At 32.4% G+C, this 14,233-nt stretch overlaps 1 protein-coding gene across 1 annotated transcript in view; it reads left to right on the top strand.

Annotated features, from left to right (window-relative positions):
* Positions 1–14,233, top strand: part of TACR3 (tachykinin receptor 3) — a 76,679-nt gene that overhangs the window by 17,287 nt on the left and 45,159 nt on the right.

The following is a 14,233-nucleotide window of genomic DNA, read 5'->3' on the forward strand; positions in this document are numbered from 1 at the left end:
TATTTTAATACCAAAAATATCTAATATGATTAGAAATCACAAACTTGATTTCAATAATGTATGAAAATATAAATTCCAACTATATAACTTTATTTATGATTAACATACAGTATAATTGATTTTAATTGATGTACAAATGCAAGATTTTTAATGCATGAATAGATTCATTTAACAACCACCACAATCAGAATACATTTTTTTCCCTTTTGCTATATCTTTGTATTCATACCTTCTCTTTGCCCTAAGACCTGGTAATCACTTATTTGCCTTCTACCACTGTAGTTTAGTCTTTTGGGAAAAAAAAATATTAAATTAATATAATCATACAACATGCAAACTCTGAGTCCAGATACTTTCACTAACCATAACATCTCTGAGGTTTATCTAAGTTGCCAAGTATTTCAAAAGTTTTCTCCTTTTTATTACTGAGGATATTGAATTGTATGGATGTACCAAAGTTTGTTCATCCACTGTTGGTAAAACGTTTGGGTTGTTTCTAGTTTTGAGTGATTATGAAGAGAGTTGCTATAAACACCCATGCAAAGATTTGTGTGTGAACAGAAGTTTTCATTTCTCTAGGGTAAATAACAAAAGTGGGATTGCTGGGCCATATAATAAATGTATATCTAACTTTATAAGAAATTGTGATAACACTTCATACCTGTCAGAGTCGCTATTATCAAAAAGACAAGAGATAACAAGTGTTGGCAAAGATGTGGAGAAAAGGCAACCCTTGTGTACTTCTGGTGGGAATGTGAATTGGTGCAGCCACTATAGAAAACAGTATGGAGGTTTCTCAAAAAATTAAACGTAGAACTAGCATACGATCCAGCAATTCCATTTCTGGGTATTTATCCGAAGAAAACAAAAAAGGTTCATTTGAAATAAATAAATAAATAAATAAATAAATAAATAAATAAATAAATAAATAAATAACTGAAATATATATATGTGTGTGTGTATATATATATATATATATATAATCACTATATTCATTACAGTGTTATTTACAATAGCCAAGGTAAGAAAGTAACCTAAGTGTCCATCAATAGATGAATAAAGAAGATGTGCTATATGTATGCAATGGAATATTATTTAGGTATAAAAAAAATGAAATCATACCATTTGCAACAACATGGATGAGCCTAGAGGGTATTATGATAAGTGAAACAGTCAAACAGAGAAAGGCAAATATCCTATGATTTCACTTGTATGTGGAATCTAAAAGATAAAACAAACAAAACAGAAACAAACTCACAAGTACAGAGAATGAACTGGTGTTTGCCAAAAGAGAGGTGGGTAGGTGGATGAGCAAAATAGGTGAAGGGAATTAAGAGTTACAAACTTCCAGTTATAAAATATGTAAGTAACAGGGACATGAAGCACAGTATAGGGAATATAGTCAATAATATTGTAATAATTTTGTATGGTGACAGATGGATAACTACACTTATCATGGTGAACATTTCATAATGTAAATAAATGTCAAATCAGTGTCATGTACATCTGAAACTAATGATATTGTATGTCAACTATACTTTAATAAAAAGAAAAAAGAAAAAAATGTGAAACTGTTTTCCTCAGTGGCTATACCCTTTTGCATTCATACCAACAGTATATGAGAGTCCAACTTATCCAGATCCTCATCAGCAATTGATATTGTCAGTATTTTTGTTTTTATTTAAGCAATACTAATGTGTGTGTAGTTGTATCTTAATGTGTTTTTTTTTAATATTTATTTCTTTGAGATAGAGAGAGTGAGTGAGTGAGAGAGAGAGTTAGAATCTGAAGCAGACTCCACACTTAGCACGGAGCCCAATGTGGGGCTTGATCCCACAACCATGAGATAATGACCCACAGGAAACCAAGAGTCATATGCTTAACCAACCAACTGAGCCACCCAGGCTCCCATCAATGTGGTTTTAATTCACGTTTCATTAATGAATAATAATGTTGGACATTTTCGTGTGCTTATTTGTCATTAATATTTCTTCATACATGAAGTATCTGTTCAAGCCATTTGCCCATTTTTAAATTAGATTGTTTTCTTACTGTTGAGATATTTTTTAACCTTATTGAATTATAATTTACATTCCATAAAATACAGTCATTTTAAGTACATAATTCAATAATTATTCATAAGTTTTTAGTTAGGTAACCATTAACACAATCTAATTTAAGAACATTTTTATTTCCCCGAAAAGAAACTTCACTCTAATTGTAGTCATTCCCTGTTCCACACCCAGACCTACACAACCAAAATGCTATTTTCTCCTGCTATAGATTTGACTTTTCTGGAATTTGGTATAAATAGAGTCATACAATATGTAATCTTTTGTATAGACTTCAAATTGTTTTCTCTGTTTTGAATTGGATTATATGTCTTCTTATTAAATTGTAAGAGTTATTTGTGTATTTTAGACACAAGTCCTTTATTGTACATATTGCAAATATTTTCTCCCTGTCTTTGGCTTGTTTTTTTACTCTCTTCATGGTGAATTTGAAGAGCAAAAATTTTAATTTTGATGAAGTACAATATATCATTTTTCCCTTCATTGTGCTTTTGTGGTCAATTCTAAGAAATTATTAGTTACCTCAAGGTGGTAAAGATTCAGTTGTATGTTTTCTTCCTGATAGTTTTATAGTTTTAGATCTTACATTTATATATGATCCATTTGGAGATAATTTTTGCGTGTGGTGTGAGGTAACAACACAATCCATCTTTCTGTGTGTGGCTACCCAATTGTACCAGTACTGTTTTGTTGAAAAGGCTACAGTTTCCCCTCACAGATTGCTTTGGCACATTTGTCAAAAATCAATAAATGTGTTTATTTCTGGACCTGGGATATTTCTAGTTCATTGATCTACATGTCTATTTTTCTACCAGGACTATAGTATTTTGATTACTGTAGCTTCATAATAGGTTTTGAAATATAGAAGTGTAAGTCCTTCAACTTTGTCCTTATTTTTCAAAATTCTTTTGACTATTCTAGGAGATTTGCATTTCCAAATTATTTTTAGGATCAGCTTTTTAAATTTTTAAACCACAATAAGGATTTTTATAAGGTTTGTGTTGGACTTTTCAATTTAGGAAGTAATGTCAACTTAACAGTTGAGACTTCCCATCCATGAACATGGACTGTCTCTCCATTTATTGAGGTATTCTTTATTTCAGCAATGCTTTGTAGTTTTCAATGTACAAACCTTTCATTACATTTATTTCTAATATTGTATTCTTTTTGGTGCTGTTGAATAGAATTTTTAATATAATTTTTATTTAAATTCTAGTTAGTTAACATACAGTGCAATATTGGTTTCAGGAGTAGAATTCAATGATTCATCATCACTTACATACAATACCCAGTGCTCATTACAAGTGCACTCCTTAATCCCCATTACCCATATAGACTTACTCCTCCCTCCATCAACTCTCAGTTTGTTCTCCATCTTTAAGATTCTCTTATGGTATGTTTCCCTCTCTCTTTTATTTCCCCCTCCTATATGCTCATCTGTTTTGTTTCTTAAATTCCACATTGCTGAATGGAATTATTAAAGTTTATTTTCAGATTGTTCATAGCTAGTATGTAGAAATGCAGTTGACTTACTTTGTTGTATCCTGTGACTTTGTTGAACTTATTTATTGATTCTAATGGGTTTTGGTTTTGGTGCACTCTTTAGGATATTCAAGATAGAGGAATAAATCATCTGCTAATAAAGATAATACTTTCTTCTTTTTAATTTGCATGCCTTTTATCGTTTTTCTTTCTTTTATATTTTATTTTTGTTTGGTTGGTTTTTGCCTGGTTGATTACCCTGGCTAGAATCAATCTCCAGTACAATTTTTAATGGAAGTGATGAAATTGGACATCTTTGCCTTGTTCCACATTATAAGGAAAAAGAAATAAATTTTTAACAATTAAGTATGATATTAATTTTAGATTTTTAATCAGTCCACTTTAATAGGCTGAAGAAGTTCCTTTATATTCCCAGTGTGTGGAGAGTTTTTATTCTGAAAAGCTTTTGGGTTTTGGTAAATGACTTTCTGCCTTTGTGAATATGATCACATGGTCTTTGTTCTTTATGCTATTACTATGGTATATTACATTAGCTGATTTTCAGATTGACCTTGAATTTCTGAAATAATTTCTGCTTTTCCATCATGGATAATACTTTCTGTATGCCACTATTTATTTCAGAAAGGAATTTTTTATTTATTTATTTATTTATTTATTTATTTATTTATTTATTTAAGATTTATTTACTTATGATAGACATAGAGAGAGAGAGAGGCAGAGACACAGGAGGAGGGAGAAGCAGGCTCCATGCCGGAAGCCCGACGTGGGACTCGATCCCTGGATTCCAGGATTGTGCCCTGGGCCAAAGGCAGGCACTAAACCGCTGAACCAGCCAGGGATCCTCTCAGAAAGGAATTTGATATTCTCATTAGACAAAGTTGAGGGGAATTAATTCCTAGAATATGCAAAAAATTTTTAAACTCTCCAAGTGTAACATTGAATATTTCCATTGAATCATTGAATCATTGAGCATTAGAGGGCCTTATTGAAGTTGCATAAAAAAATCTCATTACTCTCTATATAGAAAATTGTTTCAGATGGAGAGATTTAGAAGAGAAATAATCAGTATGTCCTACCTGGATGGGATAGGTTTGTGTTGAAGAGCTAGGGACAATATCAAAAGATATTTTTTCAATCCTTAGAATTTTGGCATAAACTTATTTTTCTTTTAATGCCAATCACAAGTTCTAAGAACTGAGTTAAATTGTTTTTGCCTCAAGCGTACCACTTTAGCTGTTTTTTTGCTTTTGTTTTTTTTTTTTTTTTTGCTTTTGTTTTTATCCTAGGTGTTAATTTCATTTTATTCAACACAGTTTGAGATGTTTTAGATTGTCTAGTGTGCCTGACATTATCTTCATCTCTTTGTACACACTGTTATTTAATGCTATTTTAACTTCATAATCATACTCTATATTATGCTTATTATTCCCATTTATCAAAGTTGAGAAAACTATTGCTTTAAAAATTGTAAACATGCTGAAATTTCTATTTGTAAATAATTATTCACTCCATCCAAATATTCCACAGCCATAGAAGTATTCAAATATTCAACTGTCCAAATGTTCAATAACCATTTGCAGTCACTATTCAACTGTAATGTCAACTACTATAGGTATTTTGTTAGGTGCTATGGAACACAGAGAAAAATAAATGGGTAAAAAATCAATCAATCAATATTTCCAATGAGCTAAAATCAAAATATGAGCATAATGCTGTTGGAGCACTGAGAAGGTTGAAAACTAACTCCAGACAGAGAGAAGTGAAGGAATCCAAAGTGATCATTCTTTAATCTGAGTGAAAACTCAAGGATACTTGGAAGTTAAGCAGGCATAGAATTTTAGAATAAGGTATAAGCAAGAGATGAATTATCACAGTAAAGAAGCTACCATATGAGAAATATGAAATTATTAAAGGCCATGTGAGCTGGACAATTTCTATTTCAGTTCAGATCTACCCTCTACTTATTCCACTGTTTTTTCTGTCCCCTCCCCACCAGGCCATTTCTGTGGACTAAATGCATCTATAGAGTCCCTTGCTCTCTGGCCTCTTCTTGGCCTTGCCTAGGGGGAGACACTTGGAAGAGATGGGAGAAAGAGAGGAGAGCAAGTTTGGGTTGTATCTACCACTCCTTCCATTCAGGATTGCTGTGAATTGACTAAGCCCTCAACAGTATCCGTATTTCTTGTCAAGTGCTCTTCCCCCAAGGGTTCATCTCCTCACTTTAGATTATAGTAGCATCCTTTCATCCTTCAGACCTGGCCAGGGGGGACACCCATTCCTAGTCCTAGGAATGTTCATTTCAAGTTGATTTCCTTTAACACCTTTGTAAAATGGAGTTTGTTAAATGGCTTATCTATTTAATTTTGTAAATGGCCCCTTTATTAAACTCTCTTCAGTTTTCCCACTCCAGTGTGCAATCTCTTTTCCCTGGAGCTCTGACTGACACAATGGAGTAAATTTGAGCATAAAGTAAGATATTTAGTGACACTGTAGTAAAGATTGTGCAGCACTGCAGTTAATTCTGTCGAAAGTGAAGAAACAGTGAAATAATTTAGAAAGATAACTTTAAAGACATTGTGAAGAAAGCGAAGAAAGAGTAGCATCAGGAAAATTCATTATGACAATGTTCCAATAGTCCAAGAATTGAGATTTGGAAGGGACAATAGAACAGATTTGGTGATGTCAGAAGTTGAACTGATAAGGTTTATGATTGTGCAAAGAAAATGAGAAAAATAAAGGGGTTCAGAGTAACTCATATGTATATATGAATGATATTTACAATGATTCATACTCAAAAAAGTATTCATTTTCCAAAAGTGAAAAGCCTATTAATGAAGCATGAACATATTTTCATATGAGTAGTACTATTCATGCTTTTTTCTGAAGCCATTGACACTGTAAAAGAGTAGATATAACATTGTTTCTCTTCATTCTAATAATACTCTTAATGTTGCCCATTAGTTAAGAAAAATGTCTGCCAAAACTATTGACTTATAGTACCAATTATAATATGTAACTTTACTTAACCACATGCATATAAAAGCTATATAAAAAGGGAAGCCAAATAATTTTAAGGCAACACTGATAGAGAGGAAGTGAATTTTGGCTCAATACCATTTAATATATGAGTCATACATGTAGTACTCTGAAAATTATACAAAGTAATAAGTTATTTCACTCAATTGTCCCAACAATCTTCTTCCTGTTATAATTCTCTGATAAGGGACTGGAATTATAATTAATTTTCAGACAAACTCTCTCTGATTAAAATTAGAATCTCAAAGTTGCGTGGGAGACTACTTTTACATATTTCAACAATTTGCCTTACATTTATAATCCTTTAATTCATTCAGTAAATGGTGATTCATTCTATTTCTGATTCCTGAGTGCCTTAACAAAGGAGAGAAAGAAGAAAAAAGACTTATTACCACTGGAGACAATCTATTGTCCCCTAGAGACTTGTGATTCATCTATGTCCAAGAAGTGTAGTTTGAGTTTTACCTCCTATCATGATCTCAAACTGCTCTATCTATTCTATAGCTCTTCATACATTTGACTAAAGCTAGCAAGTGTCCTGAGTCTTCTCTGCTAAAGAAATTTCAGTACCTTTGTTCATTGATTATAATTTTACATATCTATTGCTCCCGCCTGGGAATTTCTTTAGCTCTTATTCTAACTCCTCCACTTTGGGGCAGCCTTTTGAATTCTCTTTTTATCTAAAAACTCTTTTCCTTATAAAACAAAATAAAACTGGATGCATATCTGTTTGTATTGCCCCAAAAAGAGGCTTTGTGTATGCATTTTAGGAAGCATGTTATAGTATAAATAGAATATCATGTATAGTTATACACAATTAGGTATATAGTGTTTTGTATTATCTCTATGAAACACTGAATACTAAAAATATTTATAGGTCAATTTCAACTTCAAATACATTTAAATGAAGGGATTGCTTCCAGGAAAATAATCTTCCAGAGTTCAAAAGTATTTTCAAGGGGAATTAGTTTCTTAATATCTGATTGATAACATAAAGGTGACTGTGAAAGCAGCACTTTCGAAGTGATGTATAGAAGTGGTTATGTATGTTCCCATTAACTTTTAAAATTTATTTATTTATTCATGATAGACAGAGAGAGAGAGAGAGAGAGAGAGAGGCAGAGACACAGGCAAAGGGAGATGTAGGCTCCATGCAAGGAGCCTGATGTGGGACTCAATTCCGGAACACCAGGATCACACCCAGGGCCAAAGGCAGGTGCTAAATCGCTGAGCCACCCAGGGATCCCTTCCATTAATCTTCTAAGACAATATAGAGATGACACAAGATGTAAGTTAGTTGGACTCTGAAAAAATGATTAAGAGTTTTATAGTATCTCATGGATGAAATAATCTATTATATTCTGATTTTTGAATTATATCATCAGAGATAGTATAAATAACATAAAATAATCTTTTATTTTATAAATAAGTTTTATATTGTCAATACAGAAAGCCACTTCTAGGGATCCCTAGGTGGCTCAGCAGTTGAGTGTCTGCCTTCTCCCAGGGTGTGATCCTGGAGTCCCAGGATGGAGTCCCACACTGGGTTCCCTGCAGGGAGCCTGCTTCTCCCCCTATGTCTCTGCCTTTCCCTCTCTGTGTCTCTCATGAATAAATAAATAAAATCTTTAAAAAAAAAAAAAAGAAAAAGAAAACCACTTCTAAATTCATATTTGAAATTCTGACAAGAAATTGTTTTATGTCATACTTAATGAGGTAGCTTTTTGTTATAACTCATTTTATAATTACTATAAATAGAATTTAAAGATTAAATGATTTACATATAAAGCTCTTAGAAGAGTGTCTGGTAGAGGTGTTGGCAATTATTGCTTTTATTGTCAAAAAAGAAAATCTAAATATATATTGAATATGTAATATCAGTGAAGTCATGAGTAATAAATACCTCCATCTCCAGCTTCATTTGACACCTCTGCTTTCCCCTCCTCTGTACTATAGCGAAGCTGGCTTTTTTATTTCCTCAGATGCCTCATGGTTTCTCCAACCTCAGGACTTGTTATTCTGCTTTCTCATCCAATCCCACCTTCATTCTAATTAACTCCTATTTATCATTCTAAATTGATGTTGCTTCCTCAGGAAAGCCATGACTATTAATATATCTCTACCATCATTTCAACCTAGGTCAAATTACCTGTTGTATGCTTTATAATTACTAGTACATGTCTTTATAGCATCCTGGTGTACACAATGGAGACAATTTTATTTTGCAGACCTCCCAAAGGATTAAACTAGACTGACTAGTCTATTGACAGTACAGGGAACTGGGCTAAAGTTCTCAAAGCATTGTAAATGACAGGGTCACCCATGGTACATGTAGAGTTTTTTTTTTTTAATTGCATAATATAAAGTGAGTATAACAAAGAAGAAAAGTCAGGTTTAGAATCATAGGATGAAGACTAGTGGTATATTCTCTCCTCCCCTAAACTCCTAAAATTTTGAAATCTGAAATTCTTTATATAATTGGATTTGTTGTGGAAATCATATGACAGTACAATTTCACTCCAGGTTCACAATGGGTGAGATAAATGTTTCTGACATGGTTTCAAGAACAGAAACAGAGGGTACCAAGTAGGTCAGATTGGATATCACTTAGAAATCATGGGGGAGGATGCTGAACGTGTGCAGGCCATTACAATAAAGCTCCAAGGAAAGTTTAACTAAATATCCTTGAGTCAATGTTTCCCAAGCAACATTTAGGTAATTTCTGAAGTATTTTGTGACTATTTGAATAATGTATTTCTTCTATGTAAGACTCTGAACTCCACAAGAGTAGGAACTATATCTATTTCACTTACCAATATGGCCAGAAAATGTAATACAATCTTGGAAAAAAGCATTCAAGAAATAATTGAAAACAAATAGTTGATACTAGATTAATAAATGAGTAGACAAACCTAATTGTCAAATTTAAATTGAATGTGTATACATTGAAAGTCAAGTACTTTTTCTATTCAGAAACTTTATTTTTTAAATACAGTCTCCCTTAAATGCCTGTTTATAAATTTTACTCATACAAAACAAAAACTTGAGTAAACAAGTGATTTGTTTCTTGCTTGATAATATTTTGAAGTTCCTATTATATGTGTACATATATTTGAATATATGTATATATGTTTGTTTTAATAAATACTTGTTCCCTTAAAAAGTCACTAAGACAATATTTATAATAAATTAATTGGCTCACTCTTGCTTCTTTAAAACACTTATGAAAAAGCACAAAATAAAATTTGTCTACAAAATGCAGTTTCATAAAAGATTATATTTCTCTCTAGTGATTTTTCAAAGCAGAAAATGCCTTAGCACCAAAGGCCTGAAGTTGAAATTTTATGGGTCATGAACAGCTGTTATAACTAATTATTTTACACAGACAATAGCCAGACAGCATATTATATTTGGGCTTTAGAGACTAAAACATTGTCTACCGTGGCCAGAAGCAAATTGGAAAACAGCAAAATCCATGTCTTTTCAGGCAAATATTTTTTGCATTGTTGATATAATCAAGTACCATCTGCAGAGTGTACTCTGTATTCATACTAAAGCTTTAAAATGCAAAGAGGCTCATAAAGATCCAGAAACAGAGCTTAATAAAAATGTTCACAAAAGGAAGAATTATACCAGATATCAAGAACAATTGCAAAATGGAAAAGGCTTACTTATTGAAAAAATTATGTCAAAATATTCTATTTTAGACATCAAAGGACCAGAAAAGACCCTTAAATTATATCAGAAAAATATAAGTGGTAAAGGAATGTGAATCTTATAGTAGAATGAAAAGGGAAATTGATAAAAGATGGCATTAAAAATATGAGCTTTCAATGGGTGCTTCTGAGAATTTCAGACTAATGGATAATGAAAAAGTGATTTTAAACTTGTTTAAGTGATTATGCTAATTGGAAGAGTGAAGAATCCAGTCTTAACTATTGCATACAAAATGACCATACCAAGGAAACTAATGTATTTATGAATCTGTTTAGTGAGAAAAGAATGGTAGTGAGAAGCCCAGCCTAGGAACAGCTAACCTTTGATCACATAAAAAGTATGCATTTCTTTAAAGGAGAAATAAAGTACTGACAATCATTTGAATGATACTGTGTCTCAGATTGGATCATTTCTTCTCAGGGTCCCAGTGATATTCATATGGATGAGCCTTAAAGATCCAGGGTTTTTTTCATGCCTACTTTTGAGCAAATTATTATGGAGACAGTCACAGAATAGGAAATGTTGATGCCACAATGAATCCCTAATTACCAATTTCAAATTGGTCTTGTCAGCAGTGCCTGGAACTCTACCTACTTCTTAGGCCAACGGGCTCTCCCTTTATACAGTGTTTCAGCATTTCTTATTTTCCTCAAACCGTTAACAGAATTCAACCTTCCAGTAACACCCTACTCCAGGCAGCAATCTTCTTATCCAAACCAAAACAATAGCCAGGTTACTTCTTCCCCTGCTTCCATTCTTTTTCCTCCTTCAGTTCCTTTTCTGTACTAAAATCTGATTATTCTTCTCTGACTAATCATCTTGATTACTTGCCATAGGACAAAAAAACAATCTGCTCTGCAACTCCATCTTAAACCACTTCCCCTTTCACTTTCCATGTTCCTATTACAGTAGTGTTTACTCAAGTGCCCAATGCTTCCCCCATCCTTACCCATTGCTTTGGTTTCCTGGGGCTGTTGTAACAAAGTACCACAACCTGAGAGTTCAAAACAACAGAACCTCACTGTCTTAACAGTCTGGAAGCTAGAAGTCTGAAATCAGGGTTTGGCAGAGGCCACGCTCCCTCAGAAACTTGTAAGGAAATCCATCCTTGCCTCCTCCTAGCTTTTTGTGGTTTGCAGGTAGTCTTTGGCATTGCTTGGCTTTTAGGTGCATCATTCAATTCTCTATCTTCATATAGCCTTCTCCATATGTTTCCCTCTGTTCCCAAATTTCTCCTTTAAATCAGTCATATTGGATTAGGGCCCACCCTAATAACCTCATTTTGACTCAGTTGCCTTTATAAAAAGTTGATTTCCAACTAAGACACATTCTGTATCTCTTTAAAAAAGATACAACATATCTTTTTTAGAGAGACACAACTCAACCAATAAAAACCCATTAACACAGGATTTTTTCACATATCTTTTGTTCTTCCAGAAATCTTCCTGGTAATTCCTTTTCTTTTGCCGCCTTGCATAGTCACCTTTCCAAATTTCAACTCAGAATTTTCTTAGGGAAGACTGAGTCACATTCCAAATATGTTTTTCTCAGTAAATGCATTCACATGTCTATATATTGCTTGCCTTTGTACACTTGTCACATTTGTAATTTTATGTTTATTTTACATTATTTGGTTAGTCTAGACTATGAGCTCTGTGAAGGTCATTTCTCCTCAGTGTTGTATCACTATAGTGTCTGGAATATCACAGTAGGCATTCAACAAATGTCTGGTTGAATGAATAATGGATCAGACCAGAAATGACAAAAATGTCAAATTGAAGTTCCTAAATTTCTATTTTCACTAATAGTTAGTTAATGAGAACATAAACTGTTTGTTTTCATATAATTCATATGAAACAATACCTGTCAGGAAATAATTTCTGTAATATAGAGTAATTTACCAAAAAAAATCAATAAGCAACTTGCACCTCATTTTGAATTATATGTGCTAGAGTAACTGTGTAGGACTCTAACTCTGCTCATGTCACTCAAATTCTCTTTTTTAGTCTCAAAAAATAAACTGTTTAAACATCGATATTGCATTCATACACTTCTGAGGCAAGCAGAAAAGCAAAAAATTGTTAGAGTTGAAGAATATTCAGTTCAGTACAACAAAATTTATTGATAAGTGTTGTGCTTGGCTCTAGAAATGCCCATTAAGCAACAAGTCAATATAATGAGAGAAATGCTGTGGTGAATCATAATCAGCAGCAGTGTAAACAGAAGTGCCCAACTACAATTATTGCCTTTCTGTGCTTGACTTTTGTCTTTAATATTGAACATGAACACTTTTGGATTCTGAGGCATAATGTGGTTCTTTGGATGGCATCTACCATATATATTTTTCTTTCTCTTTCACAATTCCTTACATGAACAGTCATATTCAAAGCCATAGTCTGTAAATATATGGACTTTGAAGACTGGCAGGACTGGTTTAGAATTCTAGCTTTTACCATCTGAGGTCATTTTGAACAATTTACTTAATGTCTTTAAGCTTCAGTTTTCTATCAAATAGAGATAATAACAAAAAAAAATAGAGATAATATTATTCGGTTGATTAGATTGTTCTGGATATTAAATATATGTAATGTATATAATAAATTGCCTGCTCATTGTTAGCAATCAGTACATGCTGCTAGTTCTCACCAACATAAGCACAAGAGGTACATTTTAAACAATTTTCAGTTTCAAATATATGCATTTTATTTTCATTGTGTGGTTCACTTTATTTTCTGAAACTATGGTACTGTTTTTATGATTTTTTTCATACTTAACATTCACTTTTATCTATTAGCTGTCATACATAATAATGAGGATGTTTCCTTTAAGTAAATCTCAACTGAAGTTAATATTATTAGTGGTATATAAATAAGTTCCAAAATATCTATTAAAGGTCCAATTTTGTCTAATATTCATAAAGCAAAGAGCAATAAGCAAGTTAATAAATTATCCTTATCCTGAGATATTTATTCTTAAGATTAAAATGTTTTGTGCTTGAGTAACACTCATTCTTTGATTAAATTGTTGCCTTTGAAAATTTTTCATAAATCAAAATACATTTGAGAAACACAAAATGGTCAACAGTAAAATATTTAAATAATGTTTTATTGATAGAAATGCAGAAATACAATTGATTTTATGTATAATTTGTAATTAATTTTCTGCTCTATTAGCCAGAGTTTGGTAATTAAGTATGTTATTCAATTTAAAACTGTAAATTGATTCACTATTTTACCAAGTGAATAAACTTGACTTTTGTTAGCATATTCAGAGAGTTTCCAATTTCCCAAAAAGTTGCACTCAAAAAATCATATATGTGTTTTTCAGAGTCTCAAATATATTTTCCTATAACTATTATGTTATACGTAGTTACATAGACAGTATGAATATTTTCATGATAAACCATGACTTCAATTTAGAGGTAACAGCAAGACATAGCCTCAGTCAAGCTTGACTTATTCATTATTATTTGAGTCCTGAACTTGTCTCTTGAAGGTTTTAAGTGAAGTTGATGATATACTTTATAGGGGGCTCCTCATCTTTGTCAATCATAGCCATATTAGTTCTCTAGAATTTTCTTCTGAACAGTTAAACATATAGAAGAAAAATGGTAGTTTTGAGGTGTAGAACTCATTTTTAAACACTGACTACACACTTTACCAATTCCATTCAGCAGACATTTATGAATTCTAATAATGTGCTAGGCACAGTACCAAATAATTGATACCTTTCACTTACATTATTTCTATTGATCTCGACTTTACCCCTACAAGGCGGATGTTCTTATTTCTATTTTTAAAATAATGAAGTTGAGGTTTAAAAATATTAAATAAGTGACAAAAGAGGATTTGAACTTCAGTCTGCCTGATTCCTAAGACTCTGCCATGATTATCATTCTATGCTGC

This window comes from Canis lupus, chromosome 32 (assembly GCF_011100685.1).
Source record: "Canis lupus familiaris isolate Mischka breed German Shepherd chromosome 32, alternate assembly UU_Cfam_GSD_1.0, whole genome shotgun sequence".
Taxonomy (NCBI): domain Eukaryota; kingdom Metazoa; phylum Chordata; class Mammalia; order Carnivora; family Canidae; genus Canis; species Canis lupus.